The sequence below is a fragment of the Gallinula chloropus genome (genome assembly GCF_964237585.1).
Source record: "Gallinula chloropus genome assembly, chromosome: 1".
NCBI lineage: Eukaryota > Metazoa > Chordata > Aves > Gruiformes > Rallidae > Gallinula > Gallinula chloropus.
In genome coordinates this window covers 139,473,350-139,488,949 of record NC_140085.1, presented here as the reverse complement: position 1 = coordinate 139,488,949, position 15,600 = coordinate 139,473,350, and the positions used below count along the sequence as shown (strand labels likewise).

The 15,600-nt window shown below is 41.8% G+C and overlaps 1 protein-coding gene across 1 annotated transcript in view; it reads right to left on the bottom strand.

The window, feature by feature from the left end:
• Positions 1-15,600, bottom strand: part of DHRSX (dehydrogenase/reductase X-linked) — a gene marked incomplete at its 5' end in the record, with an annotated part of 175,201 nt that overhangs the window by 78,298 nt on the left and 81,303 nt on the right. The gene's annotated exons all lie outside the window — the stretch shown is intronic.

Below are 15,600 nucleotides of genomic sequence, written 5' to 3'. Positions count from 1 at the left end.
AAAGAAAATTCATGCTGGAAGAAGATAAGGAGCCTGGCAGGGAGTATTTCAATTCTTTGTGCACTATGAATGCCTCTGAAATAACTGTGACTCTCAACACATAAATTGAGATATCATTCCACACTCTAATTGATGAACACATCCCGAGAGTCAAAGCAGGTAAAGATAATTGTGGTGGTTGGGTTTGGTGTCACTGTGTACATCCACGCATATGAGGGAGGCTGAGTTTAAAGAAACTCCAAGATATTATCACTTCTGAAACAGTGACAGCATCGCTACACATCCCAGGTGAGAACCGGCAGTTTTGCTGCTGCTCCATAAATCATACAGCTCTCACAGCTACTGATCTGCTGCAGAGATCTTACTACCTACCAATGACACAGGAGAAAGATGTGCAGAAGAATAAAATGCCAGGAATAGAACCAGAGCCTCTTGATTGCTGCCTCAGAGGCTGCCCTGTACACTGGACTCCACCTCCTCTCCCTTTGTACTTCTATACAGACAGGCATTTGTGGGGAAAATAATACAATATAAAGAAAGGCAGGTTTGGGTTTTTTGGGTTTTTTTTTGGTTTGAGATCAATTGATCTTTAGGAAACTTTAGATCTCCAGCAGCCCCCCCACACCCCTCATCCTGTTTTGCAACTCTACTTTGCTATTCTTCATACGTCACCTCCCTCGCTGACCATCAATGTCATCACTGTACTGCAGTGTCCCCACTGAGCAAGGGCCTTTATAGAAATTGTGTTTCATAGCAGTTCCCTGCTAATGCTGACCTCCAATCTCAGGCAATGTAAGCCAGAACTCCTGGGCAAGGAGCGACAGGGCTCTTCTCCATCTCAGTATTCAGTGCTTCTGGTATTTTTGTTCTTGAAGGCAGACTGACTTTTGGACGTCTGAGTAATTCTTACTCTTAGGAATGTGAATCCTGTGTATTGTCCAGTCTCAACTCATGCTGATAGCTGTTTTTATTAGATGCTTTGTGGAAATGCTTCCTTTTGTTAGGAAAAAAACATCCCTGGGAAGGCTATGTCTGGCTGGAAAGGGTATATATTCTCACTGGGGGGCTATTTAGAAAAGAAACACATATTTTTAACTGCCTAACCCCCCTTTTTCTTCAGGAAAAAAGAAATTGTACAAGTACAGCTTAGGCAAGTTGCCAGGGGGACAAAAGACACTTAAGTCACTAAGTTCAAAAATCTGTCTTGTGCATGAAAGTCTTTGCCACTGTCCTTTGAGACCTCTAGAGAAAGGACTGCCTGTACTGGCAAGTCTTTGCACTCAGTCCATGGACTTTCTGGAGATACTTCAGCTAAATTATTTTTTTTTAAGTAGCAGAGGGATGCTCCTTCAGGTCTGAGTTTAGGAAATTGGTCTGGAAGTTTGGGTAGTGAGGTGGATTGAGAGCTGGAAGAAGCCAGTGAGTTTTGATCGATGGGACTGTCTAGCTGGAGGCCTGGATCTAGTGGAGTCCCTCAGGGGTCAGCACTGGGACCTGTAAGATTCAATGTATTTATTGATGACCTGGATGAGGGAACAGAGTGTACACTCAGCAAGTTTGCTGATGACACAAAACTGGAAGGGGTGGCTGACACCTCAGAGGGTTGTGCTGCCATTCAGCAAGACTTAGACAGGCTGGAGAGTTGGGCAGGAAGAAGTTTAATGAGATTTAACAAAGGCAAGTGTAGGGTCTTGCATCTAGGGAAGAACAACCCCAGGTACCTGTATAGGTTGGGGTCTGGCCCGTTGGAGAGCAGTGTAGGTGAGAGGTACCTGCAGGTCTGGGTGGGCAGCAGGATGACCATGAGCCAGCAGTGTGCCCTCGTGGCTAAGAAGGTCAATGGTATCCCTGGGGTGTATTAGAAGGGGTGTGGTTAGTAGGTCAAGAGAGGTCCTTTTTCCCCCTCTACTCTGCTCTGGTGAGACCACACCTGGAATATTGTTGCAGTTCTGGGTCCCTCAGTTCAAGGAGGACTCCTTGAAAGAGTCCAGTGTAGGGCCACCATGATGATTAAGGGAGTGCAACACCTTCCTTAAGAGGAAAGGCTGAGGGAGCTGGGTCTCTTTAGCTTGGAGGAGACTGAGGGGTGACCTTATTAATGTTTATAAATATGTAAAGGGTGAGAATCAGGAGGATGGAGCCAGGCTCTTCTCAGTGATGGCCAGCAATAGGACAAGGAGCAATGCGTACAAGATGGAGCATAGGAAGTTCCATGTGAATATAAGGAGGAACTTTTTCACTGTGAGGGTGATGGGGCACTGGCACAGGCTGCCCAGAGAGGCTGTGGAGTCTCCATCTCTGGAGACATTCAAAACCTGCCTGGACGTGTTCCTGTGCGATTTAGTCTAGGTGATCCTGCTCTGGCAGGGGGGTTGGACTGGATCTTTCAAGGTCACTTCCAACTCCTAATGTTCTGTGATTCTGTGAATTTCTGACCTGCAGAAGGGATGCAAGGTACAGAGCAATGTGTTAGTCATACCACAGTGATGGCAATTGAGCTTGCTGTACTGGTGGAAAGAGTTGTACAGCAAGTGTATGAATCTGTTTCTGTGTACATTTTTGCTCTCTAGTTAGCAGGGAAGAAAACAGCAGTAGGTAGAAGGGTCTGTCTTTTTTGAGGCAATAGTTGTAGCACTGGTTTTCCTTTGGTGCACACCCTCCAGGGACAAGAGAGGGGAGGGAGAAAATAGATTCTCGATAGTCTGCATGTACCCAAATATAACTCAAAAAAACACTAACAGGATTTTTTCCCCCCATTCTCTTACCTAAGAAACATAAACTGAGAAAGACAATATTTCTTTTAAATTTTGCATCCTCTGCAGAGAAATAATAATTTATGAAATTATTCTTCCTACACTTTCTGATGTATTTGGTGTTTGCTTAATGAAGAAGCTAGGGATTCTCCACAACACAGATTATTATTTCTAATATGGTGATAGCTGTGATCCTGACACTAGGAAGAAAGGGAGTAGAGAACTGCAGCTGGCAGGATACTGGATCTAAAGACTTAGAAAGGTTTTTTGATTTCTGCTAGCATTTTGGGGGAAGATAACCCCTCACATATTGGGAAATAAATCAAGATAACAACTTTTATGCAATCAAGGATGTTATTCTAGCAGACTAACTTTGACTGCGGGTCTGGATCAGAATGCGACCTTTTGAATACATTCTGAATTGCTGCAGAGCCCCAGATTAGCAATGCTGCAAGATCAAAAGGCTGTGATGCAAAATTTTGGTGCAGCATGCCGCAACATATAAAAACCACACTGCTTGTTTTTAGCAGGTTCTCACCCACCATAGTGCCTCCTTTAGTCGGTGTTTAAAGCTCAGCTCCACTCCCACCTTCAGAGGGCTGAATCTCGCCTCTGATGCCACACTGAGCATTGCACGACCCACTCCAGCTCTGGACAGGGTGGTGGGTCTGTCCCCTTCCCACTCCCCTCCCTCACCCAGGCAAGGGCAGCGCAGATGAGGCAGCTCCTGCCTGGGAAAACATGTCCTCTCTGCCTGGGAGGAAGGGGAAAGCCGGGTTGTGGCGAGACTTGGAGCAACCACCCGGCCCTGGCGTCCTGAGTGGTTACTTTGTAAAAGTGACACAGATCTCCTGGAGTAAATTCGGTTAGCTTTGTATAAAGCTCTGGAACAACACATTTTTAATGCGAAGGTAGAGTGCTAATTTAAGGGAAAATTATATATTTGGGTTAGCAGCTTGGCTGCTTTGTTGTTTGGTTCTTTCAGGCTACTTGGATGGCAGCCATCAATGCTCTTTGATTTATCTCTATTTATTTTTTCCACTTTTTCAGACCCCTGGCTGTTGATAATTCGATTTCTGGCAACTGCAGACCTTCAATCCCTATTATAAGTTATACCCCAAGGCAGCCACACCACCATCTGCACTGCAATGGTGGTGGTAGCTAGTGGATGTGAAGAGGCAAACGTCCAGATGCCACTTGGGCTCTGAGACAGCTTTAATACACAAACAATGTTTCGATTAGAAATACCCTCTGAATATAAATATTAGCTTTTCAGGTACACCCAAGGGACCCATTCACCCTGTACTTCACTTCTATATATTTCTTGTCCTGACAGCTTTGATGGATGCAGAAAACTAAGGATTTTTCTTTGCCTGGCCTCCAAAATCATCAAAGGAGTAACTAATCCCCATCCAGTCATCCTTCATACACACTTGCTTCACTTCCCTTGTCTTCTCTTATCCCCTCCTTCCAATCTCCATGCCCTCCAGAGATGGAGGCTTCCACCTTCCTGAAAAATGGGGCCCTTTCCCAGCTGCCGGCAGCAGCTTTCCACAGGCTGCAGGCACAGCACAGCGACTCAAGGTGCTGCTGCATGTAAGAGCTGAAAGACATCCCCACCTCTGCAGTGAGCCTGGAAATGATACGAGCCTTGACTTGAATTCAAGAGCAGTGATTATATTTAAGGCAGAATTTACCACAAAATCTTTCTAAAATGTTCAGTAAGGTCTCTGTAGAGACAGACAGCAAGGTGGAAACAAGCCACAAGCATGGCTGAGGTATGCCCACACCCGTGGCATTGGGCTCCTGGCAAGAAGAGGGAGCCTCACCCCACACGGGATGTTGCTCAGATCAGTACTAGTACAGCCCATCTTTCTGACTGCTAGCGTGACACAGCCCCTGACCCTACAGTTACTCATTCCCACATTGAACCTTTAATTTCTTGATGAGCTACAGCATGGCTTGATGAGCTATTAGCTGAGGGAAGCTAGCAAGAAGCAAGGATAGCAAGGATGTTACTACTTCTCCATGGGGCTAGTTATCTTGAGATGTGGAAAACCCGTGTGGCCGTGGTTGTGCCTGCCTGTCCTCTGATGAGACAAGACACCAGTGGTTATCTTGCATGATAGCCAAGGGGACGAGAGTTGTTCATAATACCACCGGATAATTTCAGTGCTCCCTATTATGTGCCCTCGGATAAGTATTTAGATTTATTAACTGTAGGTTTATTGGTATTTCCTAAGCAGAGTTTCACCTGACATTATTCAGGCAGAGTTTCACCTGACCCTACCTAAACAATTCAGTATCTGTCTGATAACATATCTTCAAAGTTTCTGGACTTGACAGTGAGAAAGTGGAAATTTGCTCCTTTTTTATAGGCACATTTATCCATAATACACATCCAAAGAGTCTAAGTGGATGACTTCCCACAGTATCCGGTCTTCTTTTCTGTTTTAAAATTACCTTCTCAAAGAGAATCAGGTGAAACAGAAAGGCTCGAGGGTGACTGACACCCATTCACTATTAAACTGTTGTGAAGGCCACTGAGAAAAAAGTAAATCACTCATGAATATTTCCTGTCCCTATTTTGGGAACAACCGCATTCTTGTTCTCTGAAGACATCTCTTTGCCTCAGCTAAGTCAATGAGGAAGAATGGGAAGCCCGAGCCAGAGAGAAGAGAGAACAATTCAAGATATTTGAGTAACCCGGCATGTTATTTTGCCGGAGGGTAATACTCACTTTCCACATCATTTTGTTTTTGTGGAATAAAGGACTTGTTACAACTTGGCAACGCTTTTTAGGAGATTTAAATTTCTAACAGAAACCAAACCCTTTGAGATGCTTGACTTGCATTGTTCCAGCTTACTACATTCTTTAGCTCTAATCAACCTGGTTTTGATCATTGCTCTTTTAAGATATATTTTCTTAATATAAGCAGAAGTTACATTGTCTCTGCATAAGCTGTGACTCACAGCTAGGATTCTACACTGCTTTAATGTAGGACTGTTTTTAAAACTCTCTTCATTCACCTGCATATACAACTAGTACATCCGTAAAGATTTTTAAAAATGATTTTATTTTTCTTCTAGAATTACCAGTGCTGACACCTATTTCATCACTGGTGACCGTGGCTACAATTCCCAGCCACGTTTATTTATTTTTTACCTCAGCTGGAGCGAGCAGCAACCATTAAAGGCCAGACAGTGTGTGATCAGGGAATGTGAGTGACGGCTGATGGCATTTCAGAAGTTACAGGTTATGTTTCACGCAGGAAATTGAGTAAAAGACATTTGTACTCCACGCTCAGAGCAGGGAGTCCTTCCACGCTCCTCTAGATTGACAGGGTTAGGTTGCCCACCATGAGAGGAGTTTCTTATTCCCCTTTGCCCCTGGTTTTCTAACTACTACATTTTGCCGATGAAGTGAATCCACTCTTGGAAAAGGCTAGTGCACAATGCTCCTCTTTTTTCCTGGGAGTAGGACTGCTACAGGGCAGCTGAGCCTGAAGCAGAAACCCAGGGCAACATCTTTCCTCCTCTGTGCCACTTCTCTATTCCCCTGTAGTGCAGTTGCATTCTTGTATTCACAGATTCACAGATTTGTAGGAGTTGGAAAGGATATCTGGAGATCATCTAGTCCAACCCCCTGCCAGAGGAGGATCACCTAGAACTTGATGCATGGGACAGCACCCAGATGGGTTTTAAGTGTCTCCAGAGAAGGAGACTCCACAACCTCCCTAGGCAGCCTGTGCCAGTGCTCTTTCACGTTCAGAGTAAAGAGGTTTTTTCTCACATGGAGATGGAATGTCGTGGGTTCTCTTTAAAAATCTGGGTTTGCTTATGAGTGAGGACATAAATTACATATCGATCCCTACAATTTAATTCCTTTTTCTGGAGTTTTTCAACATAAGGAGGGCAAGAGGGTGCATCTGGTACATACTAAACAGTGGAAGCAATCCTTCTAGTAGCTGGAAATACACATCACAAGAAGAATGTGTGTTGTGCATTCATTACTGGAAAAATCACAGGAATCACAGGAAAAAACATCTAATCTGTCACTTTATAAGGTTTTGTTTTAATTGCAAGAGGGGAAGTAAGACCAAGTTATTAGCGAGGAAGTGACAAAACTGATGTCTGACACGAGAGAAATTTACAGCTGGTGCTTATACAACTTATAACCATGCTCTCTCAGAGGCTATTTGAATGCTCTTTCTGTTATACTGTGATAAAGCCACCTACTCACCTAGCCACTAGTCAGACTTGGAATCCAACGAAGTTTAGAGATAGTCTTTGTATTAAAAAAACCCCCCAAAAGTAAAGAAATACAGGTGGTATTAATTCTGTAATGCACTTTGAAAAAAAATCTTGAAAGCCAAAGGGCTCTGCAAGTGCACAAACAAGATGGAAGAAGGGAACTTTAAATTGGAATGAAAATCCAATGGCTTAATACATAGGTCTACCAATGTAGCTCCAAAATCAAAAGCAGGTCAAGCCCCATGCCTGATTTAGTGGAACCTTAGAAGTACAGTGGATCATTCATAGATATTCCAACTTAATTTCCTTAGGACATAAACCAGTAAGAAAAAGGGTTTTAAAACATACTTTTCTCAACATCACTCAACCTTTTATTAGAAACAGTAGGAAAATGCCCCAATATTGTCCAAGTGACCAAAACTTTACAGATTTACACTTTGAAAAGATTTCACTCCTTTCAAATACTCAGAAAGAAAAACATAGACTGCAGAGCCTTATGAGACAGGATTCTAGAAAAGCCACTGGTCGTGAAAATCTCTGACCTAAGTATGCAGGGCAGTCAGGAAAGATCATCATGCAACATTGACAATAAGGCATTGGTGAGGCCACACCTTGAGTACTGTGTCCAGTTCTGGGTCTCTCACTATAAGAAGGACTTGAGCATGTCCAGAGAAGGGCAACCAGGCTGGTGAAGGGGCTGGAGGGCAAATCATATGAAGAGCGGCTGAGGGAGCTGGGGCTGTTTAGTCTGGAGAAGAGGAGGCTGAGGGGAGACCTTATCATCACCTACAACTACCTGAAGGGAGGTTGTAGAGAGGTGGGCGATGGTCTCTTCAGCCAGGTGACAGGAGACAGGACAAGGGGAAATGGCACAAAGCTGTGCCAGGGCAGGTTCAGATTACATGTTAGGAAAAAAATTTTACTGAAAGAGTTGACAGTGCCTCTGCCCAGGGATGTGATTGAGTCACCGTCCCTGGGTGTGTTTAAAAAAGGGTAGATGAGGTACTTAGGGATATGGTTTAGCACAGGACAGAAATGGTTGGACTTGATGATCTTAAAGGTCTTTTCCAACCTTGTGATCCGGTGATTCTGTGACGTGGCTTGTATATTTAAAACCTCACAAGATAAGAAGAGCCATAGAAAAAGGTGTGATTTTTTTGTTGTTGTTTTTTTCCTACAAACAGTGAGATTCCTGTAGGCCCTTACTGCAGTTACAGTTTAGTGAGATCCCTTTGAAGCGAAAGGATGAGCTATCATGTGCGAGAACATCAAAGCAGGCAAATAATGACACGTTAGTGTGGCAAAAGCTACGGCTTTGGGTTATCTGCTCACAGCTCTGCATTTCTGCAAGGCAACGCAGCCAGCATACCAATGCGGACAGGGGCGGCCCGGCAGGTACAAATGCTCGGCCCGCGACGATAGCAAATGGCAATACAGCTCTCAGAGCCGCAGCAAAGCGTGGAGCTGAAAAATTTCTAATTCAGAGTTCATATCACATTACCTGAAAAGAATGCAGCGGGAAAAACTGTTATGAATTTTGAATAAGCATTAGAAAAATAATCAGACCATGCGAAAGACATCTCTGCGACCTATGAGCTATTTCCTGGCCACTTATCACATTCATTGCAGCAGACTGTGTCCTTGATCCATTAAAATGTAGCCTTCATTGGGGAAAGTGTTCGGTGCTATTTGAGTGTTTGAGAGATGCTCGAACCCAAGGTTTCAAACAGTTTCATAAGCAAAATTCCCAGAGTTTATCAAGAAGGATAAAATACAGCAAAATAAATATATACATTTGTAATTAATTCTTTCTCTATTGAAATGCAAAAATCGATCCACAAGAAATAATTAAGGACTCTTAAGAGTGAAAATACAGTGGTATTTTTCTAAATCAATTTAATGGTTGACTTCGTTTAGTCAGTGGTAAATTATTTATTGGAAGTTCTTTAATCACTTTCTTTTTACACAAGGGAGCCCCAATCTTGGTCAAGCTATAGAAATCACTGCAATAATAAACAAACAAAAAAGAAGATGTTAACTATATGTCTGGGTTTGTGGAAGAGAAAGCAAAAGAGCTGGAACACTCTGGTTACTTTACGGTATAAGGTTATGTACAAACAACCTATCTGAAGTTACAGTTAGGAATCATGGAGGGAGCAGATTGTGCATACACGAGTTCAGATCCCTGAATAAACTTAACACTTTCTACTTTAGAAATAGGGTGGGTTTTTTTCTCCAACGGGAAGCCTGATACATAATCACACCTTTTCCTAACTTCTAGCCTAAACCTGATCATGGCTAGTTTATACTTCATTGGTTTTGCATGTTGTCTTTTACTATAAATATATTTGTACTGGTTTTATTATTTGTCCCATTGCAATATCCACAGGCAGCAAGGCTATCCTCTCTTACATCCAATTATTTTTAGAAAAAAAAAAAAAAGACAAGTTGGTTCATTCTGTTCTTGCTAAAGCAGACTCCCTGTTTACCTCAGAAAGCTGCCTCTATTTCAGCTTGCATTCACCTTTATTGAACACACAGAGCAAGACAGTGCCCTGTCCTTTAGAGAAAATTCAATGCAAGTTGGCATTGATATCACCTAATTTCTTTTAGATATACACCACCAAATACATCTTAGGGTCATTTATCTTTTTTTACAGATACATGAAAGTCTAAGCTGCCGTGGCTTATCTTTGTCGCCTTTATAGTCATCCAAATAACTCCGGATCCACTGTTGTCCTCCTTTTCCTCAGTCATTTTTAACAGATGAGCTTTGAGTTTATAGCTGAAAACTTACTTTATGTTATGGCTCAGGAAAGCCTTTTGATACCAGACAGACAAAAAGCATCTCAGTATTAACAGTTTGCAGCTTATTAGCACAGCATACTTCTGCTGAATTTCACTGCAACACACAGAGCTTCATTTGAAATGATTAAAATTTAATGCCGAGAGGTTCAACTAAGACATGCTGGATAATCTGCCATTAAAATTCTTATAAGTCTCATCATACTCATCATAGGGAAAAATCAACTATGACAGGCTTGGAAAAACGCACATTTAAGTAACGCTCTCAGGGCCTATAGGAAAAGTCACCACCAAGTACCACAGCAACTTTTTAATATACTACCCCTTCTTTGCTAGATCTTTGGGGGAATATAGGAAGCAAAATGGGAGGGTAGAAGAAAGGGTGGTATTTTGAGGTAAAGGTTGCCAATCTCAGTAAATGGGAAAAAAAAACCCCAGATAAAGTATGTGAAGAATGAAAAAGAAAATATACAACAAGCTAGAGTCATGCAAAGGATACAACAGCAACAATTAATTCGACTTTAATTAGTTAGAAAAAGTAAATTGGACAGGAAAGTTTTAAACAACTTTATCTCAGGAATGATTCAGTGGCCATGAGGAACTATGAGACATGATAAATACGAAGAGGTTTGGGGCTTTGTGTGGGTTATTTTGGTCTAGATTTGTGCACAGTAGATGTTTCTTTCTTTGCTTGTTGGTTGGGGGTTTTTTTTGGTTTTTTTTTTTTAAATGGTAGTAAGTGATTGTAAAACTTGTTTCAAGTTTAGTCATACTATATGATGTAAACAGTACCTAGCTCTGATTGGGCTGCACCCCTATTTTTGACTTGCATTCTGATCAGAAGAATCCAAGGGCTCCAGGTGCACTGTCCCTGACACAACCAGCACATCATGGATCTGTAGCTGCTCTGGCCTGGCCAAACTCCTGGAAGGAAACTCCTCTCCCGGAATTACATAGCCATGAGAATAAACCTTACTTTCCTGACTGCAGACTTCATTAATATTTGACATTATTCCAGCCTTTCTGATTGATAAGCCATGTTAACACAAGCCTATATTGTATTTCTATGTATTTTTTGTACTTTGTCATTTTTGTACATTGTCCTACCAAAGTGTACTCCCTACTACAATTTCCATTGACCCATGACATTTTCCAAGACCCACAAGTCTTTTGACTTGTGACTTCTTTTTCTAGTCTCCTATCACAACCTGCTCTACCACACTCTCGGTTAGAACGGGAGAGTGAATTGGCAATTCAAAGCTTCTCTGCTTCCTCTTTCATATTTCGCACCTACTGTCGAAAGCAAGATTTCTTCTCCAATGTTCAGATAGTTACTGCACTGATCCTTTGTGCAATCTCACTTGACTGTGCCTACAGTGGGCCCATGACATCTGCCCATGACTGGTGGCTACAGCTACACCAACCACTTGCTAGCTTGCATGCTACTCCCTCCAGTTAACTGTGGAGTCAGAAAAAACTTCTTTTGGCCCTATTCTCTGGCCTGTTATTTAAACACACATGTTGCTATACATTCCTTCTCTGGGATCTGCCAGTCCTTGGGGATCTCACAGCAATCAGTTGGGACACTGAAGAGGTCATTTCCGTCCCACCAGACCCCTGACTGGTAAGGTCCACACAGACTAGCTTGTTCTGACTCTCCCCACTCAAAGTTCATGAGTCCAATCCTGTTGTCTAGACAGGATCCATTAGACATCAGTGCTGTCACTCATGAACAGGATTTCACTTTGGCAAAATGCTTATGGATTTGAAAATGCAGGGCATGTTTAAATAGATGAGCAGCAAGGATGTTGTGTGTGTTTTTTGTTTGCTATTTTTCCTGTAATGAAATTCTGCTATGTTGGAAAGCATTTTAATGAAATGCATACAGGAAACAAGCAGAAGTTGCTTGAAAATTAGAGTTAATTATACATTAACTACCAGTCTTGTATGCAGTGGTCTGAACACATTACTCAACACATTTATCATCTGAAGTTTAATGATAAAAACAAAACAAAATGCTTCTTGCTGTTGTATAAAAGTGTAAATTAACTGGTTTGTCAATAGGTAGAAAATATTAGCATTGGGTATTCATTCTGTCTCTCACTAATTCATTAGGACTACTTCCCCAATACACACAGTGTTGGCATAACTCTGTTCCTACAGAAATGAAGAGATATTTTACAGAACAGAATTAATGGATAGGGACAGGATAAGGAAAATGACAAGGAAATCTGGGGGAGGGGTGGGGGGGGTAGTGGCAGGGGGATAACAAACCCAAAACAAAACGTTTTGTTCTCTAAAGGGAATTCTGAAGCCCAAACCCTACCCATTCTGCTTTGGAGAGGCACTTGGGTTTCCTGGCAGTCAGAAGAAGTCAGTGGGCTCTTTCAAAGGAAGCTCTGCAAGCTGACCTTCATTCACTGACTGTATCAGAAATACAGGAATCTGAGTATTTGCCTAGATAATTAGTATAAACATAACATTTTTCGATCAGAATTTCTAGCAGTTCTGAGGAATTTCTGAGTAGTGAGAAACTAAATGAGTTTCCCAGTTTTACATTTGTTGGAGGTATCTTGAAGAGTAGTAGCTTATGTACAAGAGACTGCCTTCTTTGTGCCTGTCATTCTTCTTCTATTATGATGCTGAAAAATTAAACTAATTTACTTGCTCATCTATCCCAGCTTTTGTACTTTTCCTAAGAACCCAGTGACCTATCTAGACCTCCTGGTCTATGTCTTTTCTTACGCACATCATAACTCGGTGAGCTCATTAATTTATACTTCAGAACTGGAAACCCTCCTTCCAGAAAGGTAGCTTATTCTGATCTAAGCTTAGACAAGATGAAAAATTAATATCTCTATTCTATTTATTTTGTTTTACGTTTTATCACCCTTGTTATTAAAGCTGATTTCTCATTTGGCCTTGTCTGCTTTCAACTGAGGGACACAGGCTAGATAGATAATACCCTCACAGCCCCAAGTTTTCAAACCTAGTTTCAGTCTTCACAGGAGAGTACAGTTCATACAACAACCTTTATAACCATGAGAAATGTTGTATTATGACTTCTCAGTTTTCAACTCATGCTAACGTGTTCTTAATTGCTTTTGTTATATGTTGCTCCCCACCACTAGCCCCCACTGCTAACAGCCCTTTAGTCTCAGTACCTTCTGCATTTTTTCTCTTAAAATTTATGACAACGGACTGTGCCATTCCAGGAAAAATCTACAGGGTCAGACAGAAACTGAAAGCAGATTTTTCGCCTGGGGTGTAAACTGTCAGGGATGCAAGCTGGCTCTGGTCTGGAATTTGATGTAGAGCTGTGCATAAGCAAATACACTTGGCAAATACTTGGGTAACACCTAAGTTTCCCTCTAAGGCACTTTCTCCACTTCTTCAGTCATTTCCTTGATCCACCCTTACACTTTCCCCAGTTTTTCCAATACCTTATGCATGTATATACATACATGTACATACACACGTATAATTTATTGCATGAAGCCTGACTTTTGGACTGTCATTAAAAAGGTATATACCTTTAACAGTTAAGGGCATTAATGTGCTGCTTACTCTCCTGATTTTGCGCAGCAATGTGAAAAGTATGCATTCTCAATTTCCATAATCTTAGGGTCACAATTTCTTTGATCCAAATTTATTTTAGTGTTGTTCTTTCAGGGGTTTTATTGGGTTGGGTGGAGGTTTTTTTAGGATAAATGGGATTGATGCATACAATTAACATACAATTAATGGGAACACATAAAAAAAAGAGTTAAGACAAGTCCTTGACTTGCCTACTTACTTTTGTGCAGCCTATAGGCTATCCCAATTTATTAAGGTTAACTGTGAAGTTATTCTAATGCAAGGCAAGCAATTTAACAGGTATGTAATTTGGGGGGTGAGATTATTATTTTTTTCCTTTCTTTTCCAGGCCAAACTGTAACTTTGCCAACTGGAGCCACCTTCCTCCCTCCACACCAGAAGCCAACCATGTACAATGAAACATCAGGAGAGACCACTTTCTAGCCAACGATTTGCATCACCACTGTTCCTGCAGCTCAGAACCAGCTGATCAGATTGTTGTTGAGCTTTTCCAAGTGACGTACCTTGGCATGGGATCAAGCACAAAGAAGATATGAAGCAACTGAAAAGGAGAGGAGGCGACAGGGATTCAAGTGACAAACCAACCAGCGTGAGCTGCTCTGGGGAGGTGTCTTGGAGCGCTGCAGCAAATTTCAGACTGAAGCTCCTGGATGGAACCTTCTTCCACACCTGGCCAAGCGAGGTTACAGGTGCTAGTTATTGAAGGTTCTCTCCCCAGGGCAGTTTCTGTGCCCAGGCTGAAGATGCCCACTGCCTGCTCAGGCGCGTGTGCCCACTGTGCTGCCCTGCACATCTGCAGCCGGTGCTGCCACCGGGGCCAAGCACCCTGCTTCTGCTCCAAGGGACCCTTTGCTCCTTGTGCCAGCAGGTATCAAGCACGCCGACAGTCTCCTACTTCACACTTAAGACACCCTAAACTGTGGAAGACCGTAGCATGACTCAAACCAACTCTCTGCAGAAACACTGCGCTGTTACGAAACGTGGCGAAAAACTCATTTTCTAGGAAAACGGTTCCTCATTAGATGAAAACTACAAGAAAGTAACTAGGAAAAATATGTCAGTGCTGTACTACACGGTTTTAGTGGCATTTCCTCATCCTCGTTATTGAAATTAATTCACAAGACTTGCCACAATATGCTGATAGGATATAGCTGTAATACTTTAAGCTGTTGTTAAGAATTCAAAACATGACAATCAAAACAGTTCTCTTCAGATACGATTAGAACATTTATTTGCTTGTTCGACGCAAAATTAAGTAGTAAAAGCAACCAGGAGCTGGGAAGGCAGCCAAGCAATAAAATTGATTGATTGCCCAAATACATAAAAATCATATCCACAGCTTTCAAACATTCTCTCAAAAGCAGAAAAGCATCTCTTCAAGGTTACCAAACAACCTGGTTGGACAGGATGGTGAACCTGCTGTTAAACAGAAGACAAAGTTTGTCTGTGAGGTGTAGCTAATACAATTACTGGTTGCTCAAAATAGCATGCACCTCCATAAATCTGTCTCTGTTTAAACTAATTACCAGAAATTATTCAGCAATGTCATTTTTCTTGATTCTTTGATTACATCAGATATACAGTTGTGTGTTGAGGAAAAACATATCAGTCATACAACATGCATTCTCAGACTTTGTTTTGCTTTGCAGCTGGTTCCTTCATACGAATATAGATCACTCCATCACAGCACGTCTATTTTCTTTCACTCATAGATTACAAACAGCCATGGAAGGATCCAGCTTTCAAATTATATCTGTTTCTCCACACTGCCATCATTCTCTCGAAGTCAACATTGTCCAAACCAAGTATGAAACAAGTATTTATAGTAAAAGCAAAGTATAAGTTGCAGAAGTGGAATCAAGTTTGGTACACTCACAAGCAGACTTTTCAGTGAAAGGCTGGTATTTTCAGTCTCTAGCTGTCACCAGAGGGATAAGAACAACTATCTAAAAAGTGGGCAAATAACAACTTAAAAATAAAAATATTTGAATTAAGCAAATGAACTGCATTTCCCTATGTAGAAGAAACCTGAATTCATCCTCAGAGCTGTTGAATACAACACTCCATGTTCCAGCCAGAGACGGGTCAAAAACTGTTTCTGAGACTGAATCAAAGCCACATTTGTGCATTTCTCTTTGTTGTTATTATTACATGTGACAGTTTTAGTTGATGTAAAGGATCAGAATTCATG